A 19,204-nucleotide genomic window follows, 5' to 3' on the forward strand; every position below is an offset into this window, starting at 1 on the left:
ACTAATAGGAACCTACTGTATAACAGAGGGAACTCTACTCAGTACTCTGTAATGGCCTCTATGGGAAAAGAATCTAAAAAAGAGTGGATATATGTGTATGTATAACTGACTCACTTTGCTGTACACCTGAAACTAACACAACACTGTAAATCAACTATACGCCAATAAAAATTTTTAAACAATAATAAAGTAAAAGACTCAAGAAAAAGTAAGAAGAAACAGCAAAAAAAGAAGAGCAAATAATAATAATAATAAAAGAGAATACTAAATAAAATTTTTAAAGAAGTGAAGTTTAAGGATAATATTTAACAAAAACTTTTAAAAAGTAGTGTACTGTGAAGTTCCACAATTTTAGATGAACTAAGCTTTTCTAGGTAGATGAAAAGCTAAGTCAACAGGAATAAGAGTCTGATGGAAAAGGCAGAAAATTACTAAATGAATAGAATGGGCATTTGTAAAACAAAACTACCAAGGCTACCTGTATAAAATTTCTTGTTTGTTTTTTTGAAAGTCATCTGAAAAGTCTTTGGGTGAGTTTCCATTTATCAGCCAAAGGACATTAAAATGGTTCCTGTCCTGGTTATTTCTGGGAAGGAAGGCATCCATAAGAGGTAGTGAAGGAGGCTCAACTCCCTTTTATACTCCAGACATCTGCATCTCCAAAATCTGCTACAAGTCTTGGAGATTTTATTTTTAAATGCTGGCAACAATTGGTCTACATGTCACTACACACTTGCATCTCAGCCATCTCCTCTGTCATACAGGGAAGCCTGGGGTGGTGGTAGGTGGTACAGCACCAAGCCACTTGCCTGGGGGTCAAAGACTACATTCTAAGTCTTTCTCTGTCACTTATAACCCCGGGGATTTTGGAACATCACAGAGTTTCCAAAGATTGCATATCAAAACAGAGAGCACAGAAGAAAAATAAGACATATATAGAGTAGTTAAAAATCAGACAACAATAACTCAATAGTTTTTTTAAAAAGGCTAATAACCTGAATAAAAAAGGGGTCAAGGACTTGAATAGACATTCCTCCAAAGAAGACATACAAATGGCCAACAAGTATATGAAAAATGCTCAATATGACTATCATCAGGGAAATGCAAATCAAAACCACAATAAGATGTCACCTCCCACCAGTGAGGATGGCTATTATCAAAAAAACAAAAGACAACAAGTGTTGGCAAGGATGTGGAGAAATTGAAACACTTGAGCACTGTTGGTGGGAATGCAAAAAAAATGGTGCAGTCACTATGGAAAACAGTATGAAGATTCCTCAAAAATGAAAAATAAAACCACCATACAATTCAGCAATCCCAGTTGTGGGTATTTATCCAGAAGAATTGAAATCAGGATCTCAAAAAAAATATTGGCACTCCTATGTTCGTTGCAGCACTATTCACAACAGCCAAGATGTGGAAACAACCCAAGTGTCCATCAAAGATGAATGGATAAAGAAAATGTGGTATATATCAATACATGCTATAGTAATTCAGCCTTAAAAAAGGACATTCTGCAATAATGCAAAAAAATGAATGAACCTTGAGGACATTAAGTGACAGAAGCCAGTCACAGAAAAACAAATGCTGCATGATTCCATCTATACGAGATACCTAAAATAGTCAAATTCATAGCATCAAAGAGTGGAAGGAATAGTGGTTGTTAGGGGCAAGGAGGAGAGAGAAATGGGAAGTTCCTAATCAATGGGCATAAAGTTTCAGATAAGCAAGATGAATCAGAGATCTTCTGCACAACATTATACCTATAGTGATATACAATAATGTATTATACACTTAAAAACTTAAGAAGCTGGGTCTCATGTTGTGCTCTTACCACCATGAAATGAAATAAAAATTCACCCTACAGTTATATATCAATTAATAAAATTATCTAACAAAAATTAAGCAAAAGCTACTAAAAAACAATAAATCTTTGCTCTTTGATTTCTAGTTTAAGACCTTGGCCACATTACCTCTGGGAGTCTATAAGATGGAAATAATCAAAGGATTAGTCTCCAAAATTCACAAACAGCTCATGCGGCTCAATATCTTAAAAACAAACAACCCAATCAAAAAATGGCCAGGAGACCTAAATAGACATTTCTCCAAAGAACACATACAGATGGCCAAGATGCACATGAAAAGATGTTCAACATCGCTAATTATTAGAGAAATGCAAATCAAAACTACAATGAGATATCACCTCACACCAATCAGAATGGCCATCATCAAAAAATCTACAAACAATAAATACTGGAGAGGGTGTGGAGAAAAGGGAACCCTCTTGCACTGTTGGTGGAAATGTAAATTGATACAGCCAATATGGAGAACAGTATGCAGGTTCCTTAAACAACTAAAAATAGAGCTACCATGTGATCCAGCAATCCCACTCCTGGGCATATATCCAGAGAAAAACATGGCTCAAAAGGATACATGCACCCCAATGTTCATTGCAGCACTGTTTACAGTAGCCAAGACATGGAAGCTACCTACATGTCCATCAACAGATGAATGAATAAAGAAGACGTGGTACATATATGCAATGGAATATTACTCAGTCATTAAAAAGAATGAAATAATGCCATTTGCAGCAACTTGGATGGACCTGGGGATTATCATACTAAGGGAAGTAAGTCAGAGAAAGACAAATATCATATAATACAGCTTATATGTGGAATCAAAAAAAAAGAATGATATAAATGAACTTATTTACAAAATGGAAACAGACTCACAGACTTAGAGAAGGAACTATGGTTACTAGGGGCAAAGGGTTGGGGGAGGGATAGATTGGGTGTTTGGGATTGACATGCACACACTGTTATAATTAAAATAGATAATCAACAAGGATCTACTATATAGCACAGGGAACTCTGCTCAATATTCTGTAATAACCTAAATGGGAGAAGAATTTGAAAAAGAATAGATACACGTATATGCATAACTGAATCACTTTGCTGTACACCTGAAACTAACACTACATTGTTAATCAACTATATCGCAATATAAAATAAACTTTTAAAAAAAGATGGAGATAATCATGCTCACTTCATAGGACAGATAAAACAATAGAATGAGGTCATGTTTGTAACTGTCTAGCACTGTGCCTAGTAAGAGCCAAAAAGTGGTTTTTTTAAACAGTAGATGATACTAAAGCTTCTTTCCAGCTTACACAGTCTATGGATATATAAGCAGCCAGCACTGCCTTCCACGCTGTGTCTTTTTTTTTTCCTGACCCACGTCTGTTCCTTATTAAAACACTACAGTGTTTTAGTGAAGGAAGAACTTAGTAATTTCGAGCATCAAAAAACCAACTGACACTAATGCCTCAGTGATGATTCTAAGTGTCACAAGAGGCTTCCATGTTTTCTGCTCAAGATCACACGTGTAGAAAAACTATCCAAGAGAGTTTCGAAACTCAGGTCCCCCCTCCAAGCCCTCTGACTCTACTCGTTAATAACTTATAAAGTTATTAACATGCTTATTATTTCTCTCTAATTTTGGTTTTCTCCAGCTGGAGTTATAAACATATCTCCCTGCTCAAAGCTCAAGGCCAAATGCAGGGTAAGACTATATATTCTCACTGCCAGAAGCCTCTGTTTTAAAAAAACTTCTCTGAAAAATAAAACCTTGTTTATAGGCTTTAGACCACGGCTGAAAAAAAAAAAAGTAATATGTAAATTAGACATTTTATAATTTTACAGCTAAATAATAAAGGCAGCACTCCAAACCTCAGCCAGACATTTACATAATTGCATTACTAGCATTCGTATGAGCCATAATGGAAGTTAAGAGGGAAATCTTGCTTATTTCCTATTAACTCCATAATAGAACATGACTCTCATTTGCCCTTATAAATAAACCTTAACCATTGTTTTAAAACCAGACACTACACTTGGGTTCTTTTATGGTTCCTCGTTGCCATGAGGGGGCAGCAGCAAATTTCATAAGGAAAAAATGTTTAATGAAAAATTGTGGTTATTCCAAAAGAAGTGCACTAAATATTCAACTTTTATTATGTCTCTGCATTTGGTTTCCGGCTTTTGACAGAGCAGCTTCTCACTACACATTTCGTCTCTTTTTAAGATTAATTTCTTCAAGGTCAGTTTTTCCCAAACCTCTTTATGTACACACAGTACAGAGAATCGGCTGATACTCCTGACAATTCCATTCTGATTAATTAATTAATTTTAATTAATAGTTCTAGGGTATCCCTAGAGACAACCTAGCATGCACCCAATAAATGCATGCTAAGTTGAGTTGAAATTAATTTTATTCCATTTAAGAAAGTAACTGATGGCACATATCTTGGTTTGGGCGCAGATCCTGTAACAGAGCTTGGGTGCAGGTAGTTTATTTGGGGGGTGGTCTCAGGAAGCATAAGTCAGGCAGTGTGGAAAGTGAGCCAGGGAAGGGAGGTGAGCTAAACAGGGTGCATTAATGAGATGGGTAAGTGCTGTGCGACAACTGGGCTCCAGACCCAGAGGGACACTAGGAAGGACCATATGAATGGAACTTCATAAATCCTAGGTGTTTCTCCCACACAGCCATCTCTACTCTCCTGCTCTTATCCACCCATCACTGGCTACCTAGGAATTGCAGACTAGAGTGAGGACTTAGATTCTGCCAATTCTCAGGTTGGACACTGCAAATTCTATCATCTCCTGACCCCAGTTCCCACCTACTGTCAGAGGCAAGTCCAGGCACTGTCACTCTTCAAATCAACATTCTCTGTTACCCACAACCTATAGGTTGTTAATCTCATGTGAAAGCTTGCTTTTAAATCATTATGAATGACTCTTATGATCTGGTCTTCAAGCCTTTTTGCTCATCTAGTCCCTAAAATAATTTCAAGATGTTATACCCACTAGTTACAACACATTTTTAGGTTATTTATATGGTTTTTGTCAAAAGTTTAAGTGGTTGCTAGATGTGACTTTCAGGGAAATGTAAATATTGAAAGTCCAAAATAAAACTGTTACTCCACTCTTTTAAATGTTTCCAATGGAATCTAAATTCCAAAGGAATTTGATACACACCATTGTCCATTTAAAAATATAAATGTACGTGTATCTTGTTTTATAATGTTCCTTGAAGTCTTAGTTCCATTCCATTTTCCCCATAGAACTTCATCCTAATACAATAACATTGTATTTGAAAGAATTTTGGTAAATACGCTTATCATAATTCCCTCAAAAAAAAGATATAAATTGACATTTTTTAAAATTTCCTGTGACCATACAGTTCAAACTTTTTTTAAATTTTTCTTCTGAAGAGTTCTCATAACACTTCTCATTTAGTACACAAGTAAGCGAAACAATACAAATATATTTTAATGTTGATAAGTAAACAGAATAATTCAAATGCTAGCAGAAATTCATGTCAATAAAATGGACAGGATTGGTTTGTTTTTCCTAATTAGTTCATCTCTTCATACAGGAATATTATTTTATTACTAGAATGAGACAAAGGTCAACTTTAGTGTTATTCCTCATCTTAATAAATAGCACTGAAAGAACTTTTCAAAAAATAATAAGTAGCTGGGAATGGAATAGATTTTGTTATAGCAACAGCCTTCAGTTCTTTGAACTTTTCTGGAGTTACATTCTAAACATAACATAGTAGTCTATCATCAAAGATTATTTGGAATAATCTTGAGTAAGTCTCATGATAATTTAAGAGCAATTTTGTTTAGGGTAAAGAATTAGAAGCCATCTGAGTTGAAAAGGATGTGTTTGCCAGTCATCAGAGCACTTTGCTTTCTCAACATCAGTATTTCACAGGGTCCCTTGCTTTGGCTCTCGGGAGTTTTTCCATCATAGCAAGAATAGGAGTGAATAAGAGGGGAAATGGGAAAAGAACAAGTGTGAAAAGTAAACAAGAAACCCTGCAGATGGTAAGTGTGTCTATAGACAGATCAGTTTGAGAAGAGGACCTAGGGAATTAAAGATCTGGAAGTCTGTGAACCCCCAGGGTACACACACACACACACACACACACACACACACACCAGTTTACAGTTCACTGGCTTTGGAATAGACTTTCTGACCCCCAAGTCCTTCTGAACCTTGCCGTGTGAAATTCAGAGGCCAAGCTTTTGAAACCTCAAAACTGAGAACTAACTCTTTGGTTTGGCTGTTTCACCCTTTGGACAAGTTAATAAAACTTTAATGCCCTGGCAGCTGCCTCAAAAGGAGGGGGCAAATAGTTACCAGAAAAGGAAAAAAATACATTAGTTAACATTTCAAAGTTGCGCCTTGCCGCAAATAAAAAGAGCTTGCTCAAAATTACAAGTGAATAAGGTGCATCCTGGGTGCTATAGGAATCACCAAGTCAGAATAATTTGATTTGTGGGTAGATTTGTTGGTGATTTAAGATTAATGGAGAAGAAAAGAGGAGTGTCTTCTAGCAGAGGGCAATATAAGATAACAAAAGACAGGGATGCTGGAAATCACTAAGGATGTCAGGGAAAAGTGGAAAGAACAGCTTTGGTGATGTTCATATAACAGACAAGGTGGAGACAATACAGGAAAAGTTAAAGGGGGCAGCGAGGAATCAATGGAGATTTCTGGGTCAGAGGATCGCATGAAATGGCCATCTTTAATGACCTGTATCATTCATTACGGCTGATGAAATTTGGACCAGTGGTCTGGATTTTATTCCACTTGCCTTATGTCAGGGAATCAAATAAAATCCACAGGTAGATAAATTCAAAAAAACAGCCTGGCAGGACTAGCCTTTGTGTAAATTTTCCAGTGATTGGTTTAGATTTGTGTGAATGTTAAATGTGCCTTTATTTTATGTGTAATGTGTATGCATACATATAATAATCTGAAACAATATGCAGCGATTTAATTATAACAATACATGTGTAGTTTCAGGCAGTCTGAGCCAATTGGTTCCTAAACTAATGATTTCTTTACTGAATGGTTTATTTATTGAATTCAGGGTGATTCCTTCCATAGTAGGGCAAAAGATCTCAGTTAGTGTTGAATTACCATAGTTTTACCTAGGAATTCAAAAAAGAACAGCAATAAAATTTGTATCTTTTCTAAACAATAACAATAATAATGATAAAGACTGTAGTCTTTCGTCTCATCCTGGCCTTGATACAAACAGATAGAGACAGTATGGGATGCTTTTCTATCATGGCACAGAAATAAGTATTCTGAAAATTCCTACGGTAAAGAGAATATTGGCCCTTTTTCACAGAAAGATGTCCTATGAATACGTTAACTTTACAGGACAAAAGAGACTTTGCAAGTGTGATCAAGTCAAGCACCTTGAGATGAGGACATTTTCTTGGATTATCTGAGTGGACCCAATGTAATCACAAAGGGTCCTTAAAAGTGAAAGAAGGAGGCAAAAAGTGAAAGGGTCAGAGTCAAAGGAGGTGTGATGAAGGAAGCAGAGACTGGAGTGATGCGGAGCCACAATCCAGGGAATGCACGCAGCCTCTAGAAACTGGGAAAGGTAAGAAAACAGATTCCCCCCTAGAGTCTTTAGAAGAAGCCAGCGCTGCTGACACCTTAATTTTAGCCCAGTGAAACCCGTTTCAGACTTCTGACCTCCAGAACTGTAAGATTAAAAATGTATACTGTTGGGCTTCCCTGGTGGCGCAGTGGTTAAGAATCCGCCTGCCAATGCAGGGGACACGGGTTCGAGCCCTGGTCCGGGAAGATCCTACATGCCGGGAGCGACTAAGCCCGTGTGCCACAGCTACTGAGCCTGCACTCTAGAGCCCGTGCTCTGCAACAAGAGAAGCCACCACAATGAGAAGCCCGCGCACCGCAATAAAGAGTAGCCCCCGCTCTCCGCAACTAGAGAAAGCCCGTGCACAGCAACGAAGACCCAATGCAGCCAAAAATGAATTAATTTTTTTTTAAATGTATATTGTTTTAAACACTAAGTTTGTGGTAATTTGCTCCAGTAGCAATAGGAAACGAATACAGTCTCCTAGTGAAATGACAGGTATTTTACAAATTAACTATGTAGGTGTATTGCATATTAACTGTACATTAAAATCATATAATGACTTCTAAAATAAAATCCTTTTGGGGAACCCATGTACACTGTTGATGAGAATGTAAATTGGTGCAGCGACTGTGGAAAAGAGTATGGAGGTTTCTCAAAAAAAAATTAAAAAAAAAAAAGAACTACCGTATGACCCAGCAATTCCACTCCTGGGTATATATCTGAAAAAAACAAAAACACTAACTCAAAAAGATACACACACCCCAATGTTCACAGCAGGTTATTTACAACTGCCAAGGTATGGAAGCAACCTAAGTGCCCATCAACATATTAATGGATAAAGAAGCTGTGGTAGATAGATAGATAAATAGATAGATAGATGATAGATAGATAGATAGATAGATAGATAGATAGATAGATGATAGATAGATAGACAGATGATAGATAAAATGGAATACTACTCAACCATAAAAAAAGAATGAAATTTTCCCATTTGCAGTCACATGGATGGACTTGGAGGGCATTATGTGAAGTGAAATAAATCAGACAAAGACAAATACTGTATGATATCACTTATACGTAGAATCTAAAAAATACAACAAACTAGTGAATATAACCAAAAAAGAATCACATATATAGAGAACAAACTAGTGGTTACCAGTTGGGGGTGGGGGGTGGGTGAGCAATATAAGTGTGGAGAAGTAAGAGGTACAAACTATTGGGTGTAAGATAGGCTTAAGGATGTATTGTACAACATGGAGAATATAGCAGTATTTTGTAATAACTAAATGGAAAGTAACCTTTAAAAATTGTATTAAATTTTTTAATTTTTTAAATAAATAAAATAAAATAAAATCCTTCTTAAATAATTATCACTTATGACTTTTGATAACCCTAGGTAATCTAATGCAGATATGAAAGTAAGTTTATCATGAGTAGGCACAAAGGAAATTGAGAGAGGTGAGGAGCAGAGATTGGGGGTTATTAAAAATCACGGAGCCTTCCTAAAGGGCAGAGAATTTATCAGCTATGCTTCTCTTTCCTACTCAAGCGGTCCTGTTTGCCCAGAAATCAATGAACATGAAAGAACTCATATATTTTCAGTGGGAAAATACTTGTTTTTTCCTAAATTCATGATGTAAAGAGCAGGATGAAAGGCCAGAGACCACTGGGGGTAGAAAAGCATTAGATTTAAAAAATGGATCCAATCCAAATGTCATGGGCATGAATTCTAGAGAGCCTAATGATTTTTGAAAAATATCTGTTAAGACTGCTCTTCATGCCAGGCTCCAGGGAGAAACCACAAGTAGGAATTGATCTGTTGTATTTTATAAAATCCAAATGCTGTTTTTCTGTTTTTAAATACTTTTAAAAAAAATAGTAGAATCTGAAATAGGACACAAGGGAAGAAATTGAAACAGCACATTTTAACCTTCTCAAGCTGCCAGGTCACGTATATCTCTCCCTGCTCCTCCAGAGGGGGCCAAAAGGTGCCCACTCCCTGCCTTCCAGAGAGCTGGGACTCTTAGGGAGAGGCTATTCACACAGTGTCCAGTCCTAGACCATGTTTAAAAAATGTCCAGGAGTGGCCAAAGCCTTGGAATTAAGTGTGCACTCATTTAAATTCACTGAACTGAAAAAGAACAAGTGAGAAAAAGCCAAGGGAGCCAAATGCCAAATGTTTGTGTCATTGTTAACACTTTCTGGAAACTCTTTATTCGATGATAATTTCAGTTTCTCCCTCTGCTTCTCCCCAAAGTAACATGGGCCACAATGATCAGGTGGGGAAAAGCCAGTCCTTCTCCTTAAGTGACCTCAAAGTTAAGCAGCTGCTTAAGCCTCCACATCCCGCCTACACGGGCTTCCCATGAACTTGAGATTTCTACTCCTAAGATTTAGGCTTCAAGTGGGGATGTTTTTGATGGGAGCAAATGACAAGGTCAAGACAGAGGCCATGCAAAGTTTGTGAATTGGGTTTGGAAATGAAGGGACTTCAAAGTACATAAGCCTCTGTCAAGTCCAGGAGCAATTCCTAGAAAGAGTGCATGCATTTTTATTGATAGCATTGGGAATATGCTGTCTCAGGCAAAGCTGGATCCCTCCTACTTCACTTGCAGCAAACCCAACAGCAGTTCTTGAAGACAAGTTACATCTCTGGAGAGCCTTCATGTTGAGGTTTTTACAGGAGGGTGTGGCAGGTAATAAATAACCCACCTCTCCTTTGTCCAGGTTTCTAATTAATAAACACATAGGAAATAAGGCAAAAAGAAAAATGCAGATGGGGAGCAAACTATCATGTTTATGACCAATATAGGCTAAGCTGGAGAACACACTTAAATCTGAGGGACAAAGGGCTTCCTAAAACTGAACACAAGAATTAGACAGACCTGCCCAGCTGTATTAGTTACTGATTGCTGTGTAACAAATAACCCCAAAACTTAGCAGCTTTAAACATCAAACGTTTATTATCTCACAGTTTGTGTGGATCAGGAATCTGGGTGCAGCACAGCTGGGTCGTCAGACTCAGTGTCTCTCACAAGGCTACAATCAAGGTGTTGGCCAGGGCTGTGGTCATCTAAAGGCTCACCTGGGAAAAGATTGGCTTCCAGGCTCCCTGGCTTCTGGCAGGAGTTAGTTCCTCACAGGCCGTTCGACTGAGGGCCTCAGTTCCTTATTGGCTGCTGGCCAGAGACATTAGTCCCTTGCTCTATGATCCTCTCCACAGGGCTACTTATAACATAGAAGCTTGCTTCCCTCCAGAGCAAGGGCTCCACCAGAGAAAGAAAGAGAGGGCCAGCAAGACAGAAGTCACAGTCTTTTTGTAACCTCACCTCAGAAGTGATATCCCATCATTTTTGCCATATTTTGTTTGTTAGAAGCACGTCACTGGGTTCAGCACACACTCAAGGGGGAGAGATTTAAAAAGGGCATGAGTACCATGAGACAGAGATCGTAGGGAACCTTCTCAGAAGCAGCCCACACTGACAGACACATCAGACGGCACTGGGAGTGGGCAGTAGGGCTCTCTCCACCATCCCAGCAGAAAAAACATCCACTCCCTATAAGCAGCTTGCCCCCAGGAGAAATGATAGAGGAAGGGGTATACTACACATGCTCTTTCACACCTACCCATTGGGTCAATAAATTCTGAATGAGTAAGGAGTAGTGGAAAGAGGCTATAAGCCTTGGGCTAATCATGGAGAGGGGAGGAAGGGGAAGGTGGAGGTCATTCCAAATGGCAAGAAACATCAGGAGTAAGGAATAAGCAGCTCCCAACACTCACAATGCCCTGTTTATATATGATGTCCATTTTACATATAAAGAAACTGAATCTTAGAGAGACTGAGTAACCCAAGGTCATGTAGATAGGACATGATGGAGCCAGAATCTATAAATACCCAATCCCTGAAAAAGTGCCTTACTCCGTACTATAATTATACCTCCCCATATTCAGGATCTGCTTGGAACCAACTATTTGATGAAGATATACTTGCCAGTGAAAATATTTCAGGAATGAAACTTGATTGTTCTTTCCATGTCCTGAAATGTCCCCTAAATCTGAAGTTTTATGACAGTCATGAAACAATAGCTCTGCCAGAAAATAAAATACACACCTGACTTAGAAGCAAGCAGTCACTGGTGTCAACAGCTCCTGCCAGGGAAGGCTGCAGAACACCTCAGGACCATGCAGCTGGTGCTTCCAGCCTGAGACTCACCAGTAGCTAGCAACCCAGACAAAGGTGATGACATCCAAAGGTTTGTCCAGAGTACATGGGTGGGATGTGTCACTCCTGATAACATAACCGCTCGCAAAAGCTCTGCTTTGAACTTGAAACAAGATCATTGCTTTCATCAGCTACCCAGTCTCCCCTGCCCTTTTGTTCTTCGATATAGGCTATAGATCAAAGATGGCGACACTTCACTTCCTGTCACCTTTGAAGTACCAGGTCTGTACAACAGCTATTTCTAGCCTTACATGCTGCACAGAAATATAATCCATGTAGACCTTTGTGTCTTCAAGATTTCATATCCTAAGGAAATGGACAAAAAGAAAAATTTTAACCAAATTATGGTCATATGTGTAATTCCATATTTAGTCTCATTTTTTCAATGGATATTTGAGTGCTCATTGTGTGCCAGGCACTGTGATGTGTGATGAGGATAGGCGATAAATAAAACAGAGAACTCGTGTGCCAGGAACACAGTCCAGTGTGGGGGGAAAACAAGTGTATTACCAAAAACAATGCAATGACTGCTATTGTAAAGGGATATCTCAGGTCACCTGGGGTCTCCGAGGAGGGGCTCTACGTGTGAAGGGGATTCAAGAGGCAGAAGACTCTGAGTCATGGACATACCTGTGCATTTCTCTGAGACCCAGTTCAATAAGCTGCTCTTCCCTTGCCCAGAACTAAAGAAGGCTGTAGGCATGAGGTTTGGGGTGCAGAAAGGGACTAGACAGGGGTCCACAGGCCAAGATAAAGGAGTTTGTGTGAATAATGTTTCCTAGAGAGACCAGTGGAATGGATGACCGTCAACAACCTTCCTATACACCCAAAGCCTCTGAGATTCTCCACACTCCAGGGAGGAAGATTCCATCTGCACAAGCAAAACCTAGACTTTAGCTAAGTCCTAGGCATTATCCCCCTCTTCCAGGCATCCCCCAGAAACCTATCTCTCCCTCAAGAACAAATGTTGCTTCTTGGAAATACCCAGATTCTTCTAGAATAGGGTCTATGCAAGATGGAGGCTTTCCTAGGGGTTGATTTGCCCCCCTGCTCATTTCCTCCCCCTTGACTGACACAAATGGTACAAATGGGCAGCAACAGTGTTTATACAAATTCCACAGTCTTCATTTACCTGGATGTAGCAGAATTCCTCTTAGGTAACATTGACTCTGTTTCTCATCTAAGCCCCCACAACAGCCTCCATTTGAATATCCTGTCAAGCACATGAAACATCCAGTAGATAGCCTTCCCTGGGGCACCCCTGCAAGTCCCTGAACGAGTGAAATCAGTGATGCAATCACAGCTTCTCTGCCGTTGAAACTGAACTTGAACTTGAACACATATCCTCTATCATCACCTTACATTTTGTTCTCCTTTCTCTATGAGTCACTAATGTTTTGAATTAAGTTCCCTACCCACTTCCCCACCCCCAGTTTTCTCACACACAGACATTTTTTCCTGTCCAACCTTTTAATAACCTGCTTGTTGTTGCTCCTAAGCCACTGTTTATTCTTCCCCTGTCACAGCACTCTCCCCACCCAATCCCTCAGCAATGGCAGCCCTATTGCTGATCTATTTCCTCCTTCACACTATTCTTACAGCAACCTCCATCCACAGATGTCTGTTCTCTCATTTCTTGGTTAATTTGGGGGTTGGGGTGAGCCATGATCATATCTCCTTGATGGAGATAGTAGCATTAGATGCTGTAGCAGTCTTCCTAGTACTGAAATACTACAGAAATGGCAATTCCTGAAACCAAGATAGCCATATCAGGAGCTCAAAATGAAATTGAGCAACCCATATCTTTGTTTCACAGACCTACCTGTTCATCTAGGGAACACAGAATAGGCTTGTGTCCTTTTGAAGAAGACTCCCAAGTTTGCAAAACAGTGTGCTTGAGTTTATTGAGGACAATTCTGACTCACACACAGAGACACTGCATTTATTTTTAAATGTCTATACAACTTTAAACTCCAATATTAGTGCACCATTGAAATCTTTTCATCTTCATCTTTTACATTTCTTTTACAGCTTTACATTTTTGCAGTAGCCTGTCTGTTTCTGACAATAATCAGAAATTCAGCAAGACAATTTGCTTTTTTCTCACATATTTACAATTTGCAAACGTATTTACAGTTGCAAAAAGTTGAGTTGTTAAAATAATGTACCCTGAGCTCCTGATCACAACGAATGTTTATAAATTGATCATGTATCTACCATGAATTAGAGAGACAATGAGGAATTTTGGCATAGCCTGTGCAGTAATCCTGATCAAACCATACCTCCGTTTTCATCTGCTCTAAGGTAGAATGCCACCTGAATGGCTCATTGAAATGAGGTCTCATCACCAGGCAGAGAAAAGCTGCATATCTTCAGCACAGCAGCTTCCATCCTTTCTAATGTAATAATATACATGTTAGCTTTAAGTGCAGACATCAAAAGTATAGTGCCTGCTCATGAAGGTAGCCAATGTATCAATTAGACACTGCTGTGTAACACACCATCCCGAAACAGAATGGCCCAAACAACAATCCTTTATATAGTTCATCGTCTTAGTCCATTCAGGCTGCTCTAACAAAATTCCACAGACTGGGTGGCTTAGAAACAGCAAAAACTTATTTCTCATAGTTTGAGATGCTGGGAAGCCCAAGACCACAGTGGTGGCAGATTTGGTATCTGGTAAGGACCTGCTTCCTGGTTCATAAATTGCATCATATGACAGAAGGACCAAGGGATCTCTCTGGATCCCCTTTTATAAGAGCACTAATCCATTCTTGAGGGCTCCTCCCTCATGCCCTAATCACCTCCCAAAGACCCCACCTCCTAATGCCATCACACTGGGTGTTAGGACTTAACATGTGAATCTGGGTGGGGACACAGATGTTCAGACCACAGCACACATGAGTCTGCAGGACAGCGACCTAGACTAGCATAAGCTGAATGTTTTTACAATGGGCTGAGCCACCTCAGACACCTGGGGTCAAATATGGGTTTGTTACATGGCTCTGCTTCTAGAAATTGGCCAGCTGTCAGCAGAGGCTCTTGAGCTCTGCTCCAGGGGCCCTCTCAGTCTCCGGTAGGCTAGTCCAGGCATGGTCTCATGACCTTGGCAAGTTTCCAGGAGAGACTAGAAGTGCACAGGTCTTTTGAGACTGTCTTATCTTTCTATTGCTATGTAACAATTACCATGAACTTAGCACCTTAACACAATTGTTTATTAGCTCATGGTTCTGTAAATCAGAAGTTCAGCACAACATGACTGTTTGCTCTGGGCATCACAAGGTTGAAAACTAACCAGGCTGAGTTCTTGTCTGGAAACTCTGGGGGTGGGGTAGGGGGTGAAAATGTCTGCTTCCAATCTCCTTGTTGGGGTCGGCAAAACTCAGTTCCTTGCAGTTGTAGGTCTGGGGTCTCTGCGTCCTTGCTAGCCATCAGCCAGAGTTCACTCTCAGCAAGTAGAGGCTACCCACACTCCTTACCACAAGGCTCACTCCAGCCAGCAAGGGCACTTCAAATCCTCCTCATGCCTCAGATCTCTGACTTCCTCTGTCTCTGATCTCTAGACCCAGATTTCAAGGGCTACTTGATCAGATCAAGACCACCTGGATAGGGCTTCCCTGGTGGCGCAGTGGTTGAGAATCTGCCTGCCAATGCAGGGAACACGGGTTCGAGCCCTGGTCTGGGAAGATCCCACATGCCGCGGAGCAACTAGGCCCGTGAGCCACAATTACTGAGCCTGCGCATCTGGAGCCTGTGCTCCGCAACAAGAGAGGCCGCGATAGTGAGAGGCCCGCGCACCGTGATGAAGAGTGGCCCCCACTTGCTGGAACTAGAGAAAGCCCTTGAACAGAAAGGAAAACCCAATACAGCCAAAAATTAATTAAATAAATAAATAAATAAATAAATAAAAATCATTTAAAAAAAAAAAAGACCACCTGGATAATCTCCCTCTTCAGGATAACTGATTTAGGAAGTTAATTATATCTGCAAAATCCCTCTTATAATCAATCACAAGAGCGATGGCGCATCATTTTCACAGGAGCTGAAAGCAGTCAAGGCAAGAAGATTACACAAGGGCGAGGGTCGCTGCAGGTCACATTGGAATTCTGCCCATGGTAGAGGCCTAGGCTCCACTGGCTCCTCAGCACATCTACCAGATTCTAAAGACCAAAGCAGGTCAGCCCAAATGCAGACAGTGGGGAAATAGATGCTACCTTTTGATGGAAAGAACTGCAAAGTCATATTGCAAGGAGGCATAGACACAAGGAGGGGTGAAGGGTTGAGACCATCTCTTGCAATCTGTCCCAGACAGCATGCATGAGTCTTGCTTACAGAGTCCAGCAGCAACACCTCAGTTGCTCCTGCTGCAACGAGGTGGCCTATAGAGCAAGCCTATTTCTAATTCCAAGCATGAGAATATGGATGGGCAGGCAGTAAATGTCAGACCCACACTGCCCCTAGAAGTAGATCAGCCGCCTTTATTTTCTGGCTACTCCATTCCACAAAGCCTAATCTATCTTTGCCTCCTGATCTCTCATCAATAAAACACCAGGATGCTTTCACACCTCACTTCAAGGGCCACCAAGAGGGGGAACTTGTTGTTCCCAAACCAGAAACCTAAGTACGCTAATATCCTTTCTAGAAATCCTGTTGACTGCATTTGCTCCCAAAGAAAAGAATGAGAGAGGCAGGTGCAAAGGAAATAAAAGCCACAACCAGTCCAGATGAGAAAGTCAAAACTGGCAGATAGATTTCCCTTCCCTTACTGATATTTCAAGATTCACGGAGTTTTAAATCTTATCTGTATAATAAGTCCGCAGAATCCTCATCTCCCTTCCATGTGCAAAACTGAGGAGTTAAGGATGGTTTGAACAGGCTACCCATAAACTCAGAAGTAGAAAGAGACAAGAGTCCCAACTAATACAAAGCTAATACAAAAAGTTTTTTAGGAGGGAAAAAAGATTTTCTGTCCTCAGTCCTCTATTTATTACTAAATGTTTTTGAGGCTTTGGGGGCAGGGCCAGGGAAAACAAGATTTCAAATATCAGCCTCTTTTTTATTTTTTTAATTTTTGGAAGTGTTGAAATCCTGGCCTACTTGTGTTTAAATGGTTTTTCAGAGCTTAATTGGTTCGGAGAATGTCAAGAAAAAAAAAGATGGGTTGCTGTGTGATTCCTGGGCCACCTTGGAAATGTGCACCAACTTTAGAATAAAAGCTCATAGGGCACAGATATTTGTTTTAAGGACTTTCAACAGCTGTTGAGAATTGTGTCTTTCTCTATGTACATCACTTTACGGCTCTCACAACTCAGCTCAATGGCTGAATTTACCAAGCTATGCATAATTTCTCAAGCCAGGTCTGCCAAAATGCTCAGAAGTTTCCATTGCTGATTGGACTCTAGCCAGTAATGTACACCCAGCATCCAAGAAGACTAAGAGGGATGCTCAAAGTAAAGAGTCATTTTCAGGGAGAAATGCAGTCAAGAGCAGGCTGGAGAGAGACATGGAAAAGGGAATTGCACTGTGTTTTTATTTATTTGGAGATAGCATTATTAGAGGGTTCACAGATTGTTTTTTAGCTTCTTCAGATCATTGTTGAGGGTGGAGAGCTCAGAATAGCAATGATTTGCCAGCAGATCTGGGCCCCTTTTTACACATTAATCCATTTTGTCACCTTCCCTTTATGTGTGTGTTCAACTTTCGTTCTCAAAAAACTATTCGCTTAGCTGGTGGTCTGTATTATTTCGACATTTAAGCAATAAAGCAGAATTTCTTTTTAAAAATCTGACTTTTTTTTTTTTAGTTAGGTTTATTGCCAGATCGCCCAAAAAGACAGCTGAAGTCTATTAAGTATGTTGATAGCTATTATGTGGAAAAGGTGTTAGCAAACTTTTAGTAGGATGCAATGTTGCTGATGTATTTTTCTGACAATGTAAGGATGAGACAAGATAGTAAAGGAATGGGAAACTGTTCGTTGATATGGGCCTAGGGAGGACTCCCCTCTCACTGTCTTCCTATTTCACATGTCAGAAAGATGATCACCTTGTGTCCACCTAGAGGGGTGGGATAAGCAGGGTGGGAGGGAGACGCAGAGGGAGGGGATATGGGGATATATGTATGCGTATAGCTGATTCACTTTGTTGTACAGCAGAAACTAACACACCATTGTAAAGCAATTATACTCCAATGAAGATGTTAAAAATAAAATAAAATAAAAGTTGAAACTATGAAAAAAAAAAAGGAAAGATGAGTACGTTTCCATGTCATATATGAAAGTTCTTAAGAGAGTAAATCCTAAGAGTTTTCACCACAAGGAAAAAAATTGCTCTATTTCTTAAATTTTGTATCTGTATGAGATGATAGATGTTCACTAAACTGCCTGTGGTCATCACTTTATGATGTATGTAAGTCAAATCATTACGCTGTACATCTGAAACTGATACAGTGCTATATGTTAATAACAGCTCAGTAAATCTGGTAGGAAAAAAATAGACAGTAAGTTGAGTATCTCTTTAAAGTGTAAATGCCAGTTGGGACAGTTAAATCTGTCCATCTCTGACACTTGGGTCTGCGTTTGAGACACCTTTCTGTGACACAGGAAACAGTTACATGGAGAGGCCAGGAGCCTGGGCCCTTACCTTTGGGGCTACTTATCCCAAGTTGCTGCCTGATCCCCAAAACAGGAGGGCCTAGGACCTAAGAAAATCATTCCGAGATGACCCTGATCCCCAACATTCTGCAGTAATAGCATTTCTTATCCCGTAATAATATACAAACTGACTCTCACATTTAAATGGCTCAAGAGGGAGGGGGTATAGGTATACATATAGCTGATTCACTTTGTTGTACAGCAGAAACTAATACAACATTGTAAAGCAATTATAATTCAAAAAAGATGTAAAAAAAATTATTAAAAAAATAAATGGCATAGAAGCCCCATATAGCACAAGCACTTGGGGGCACCTGGGTTTACCATGGGGACAAAACAGACAGGACTGGTGCCCTCAAGGATCTTGGGCTCTAGTAATTTTAACGCATCTTGCTTTCAATTAGTTTTTCTTGATAGCATCATCAGAAAATGACCATTTTGATGGTATACGACCTTTTTGAGAACACCAGCTACATCCTGAAATATACCCACACTAGGTTGTAAACCATGATTAAAAAATAAGTAAAGGTCTTTTTTTCCTGAAGCTAATGTGTCTTAAAGTGAGAACCCAAAAAAAGCTAAATTCGGAATTCACAGATACTCTCTTGAGAAATTAGGAAGAAGAGCAAAATAAGTTGACAGGCATGTTTTGTTACTCCATTTTGAAGACCTAAAAAGCTTCCTCTCTCTTAATTTTCTATTGCCAAACCACAGCATTTTCCTGTTTGGCATGAATGAAGAAAACAGGTCTTTCTCTTTTTTGTTTTTCCCACTGGGAATATGGAATGGGTCACTCAGTTATTGCAGGAAGGATTCGTGAGGACATTTCAAGCACAACTAATTAAAGAAGTGTTTCCTG

At 39.7% G+C, this 19,204-nt stretch overlaps 1 long non-coding RNA gene across 1 annotated transcript in view; it reads right to left on the bottom strand.

The window, feature by feature from the left end:
• LOC132364929 (uncharacterized) overlaps nt 1-19,204 on the bottom strand; it is a 212,852-nt gene that overhangs the window by 30,110 nt on the left and 163,538 nt on the right. The window lies entirely within an intron of this gene.

The sequence above is a fragment of the Balaenoptera ricei genome, chromosome 4 (assembly GCF_028023285.1).
Source record: "Balaenoptera ricei isolate mBalRic1 chromosome 4, mBalRic1.hap2, whole genome shotgun sequence".
Lineage (NCBI taxonomy): Eukaryota > Metazoa > Chordata > Mammalia > Artiodactyla > Balaenopteridae > Balaenoptera > Balaenoptera ricei.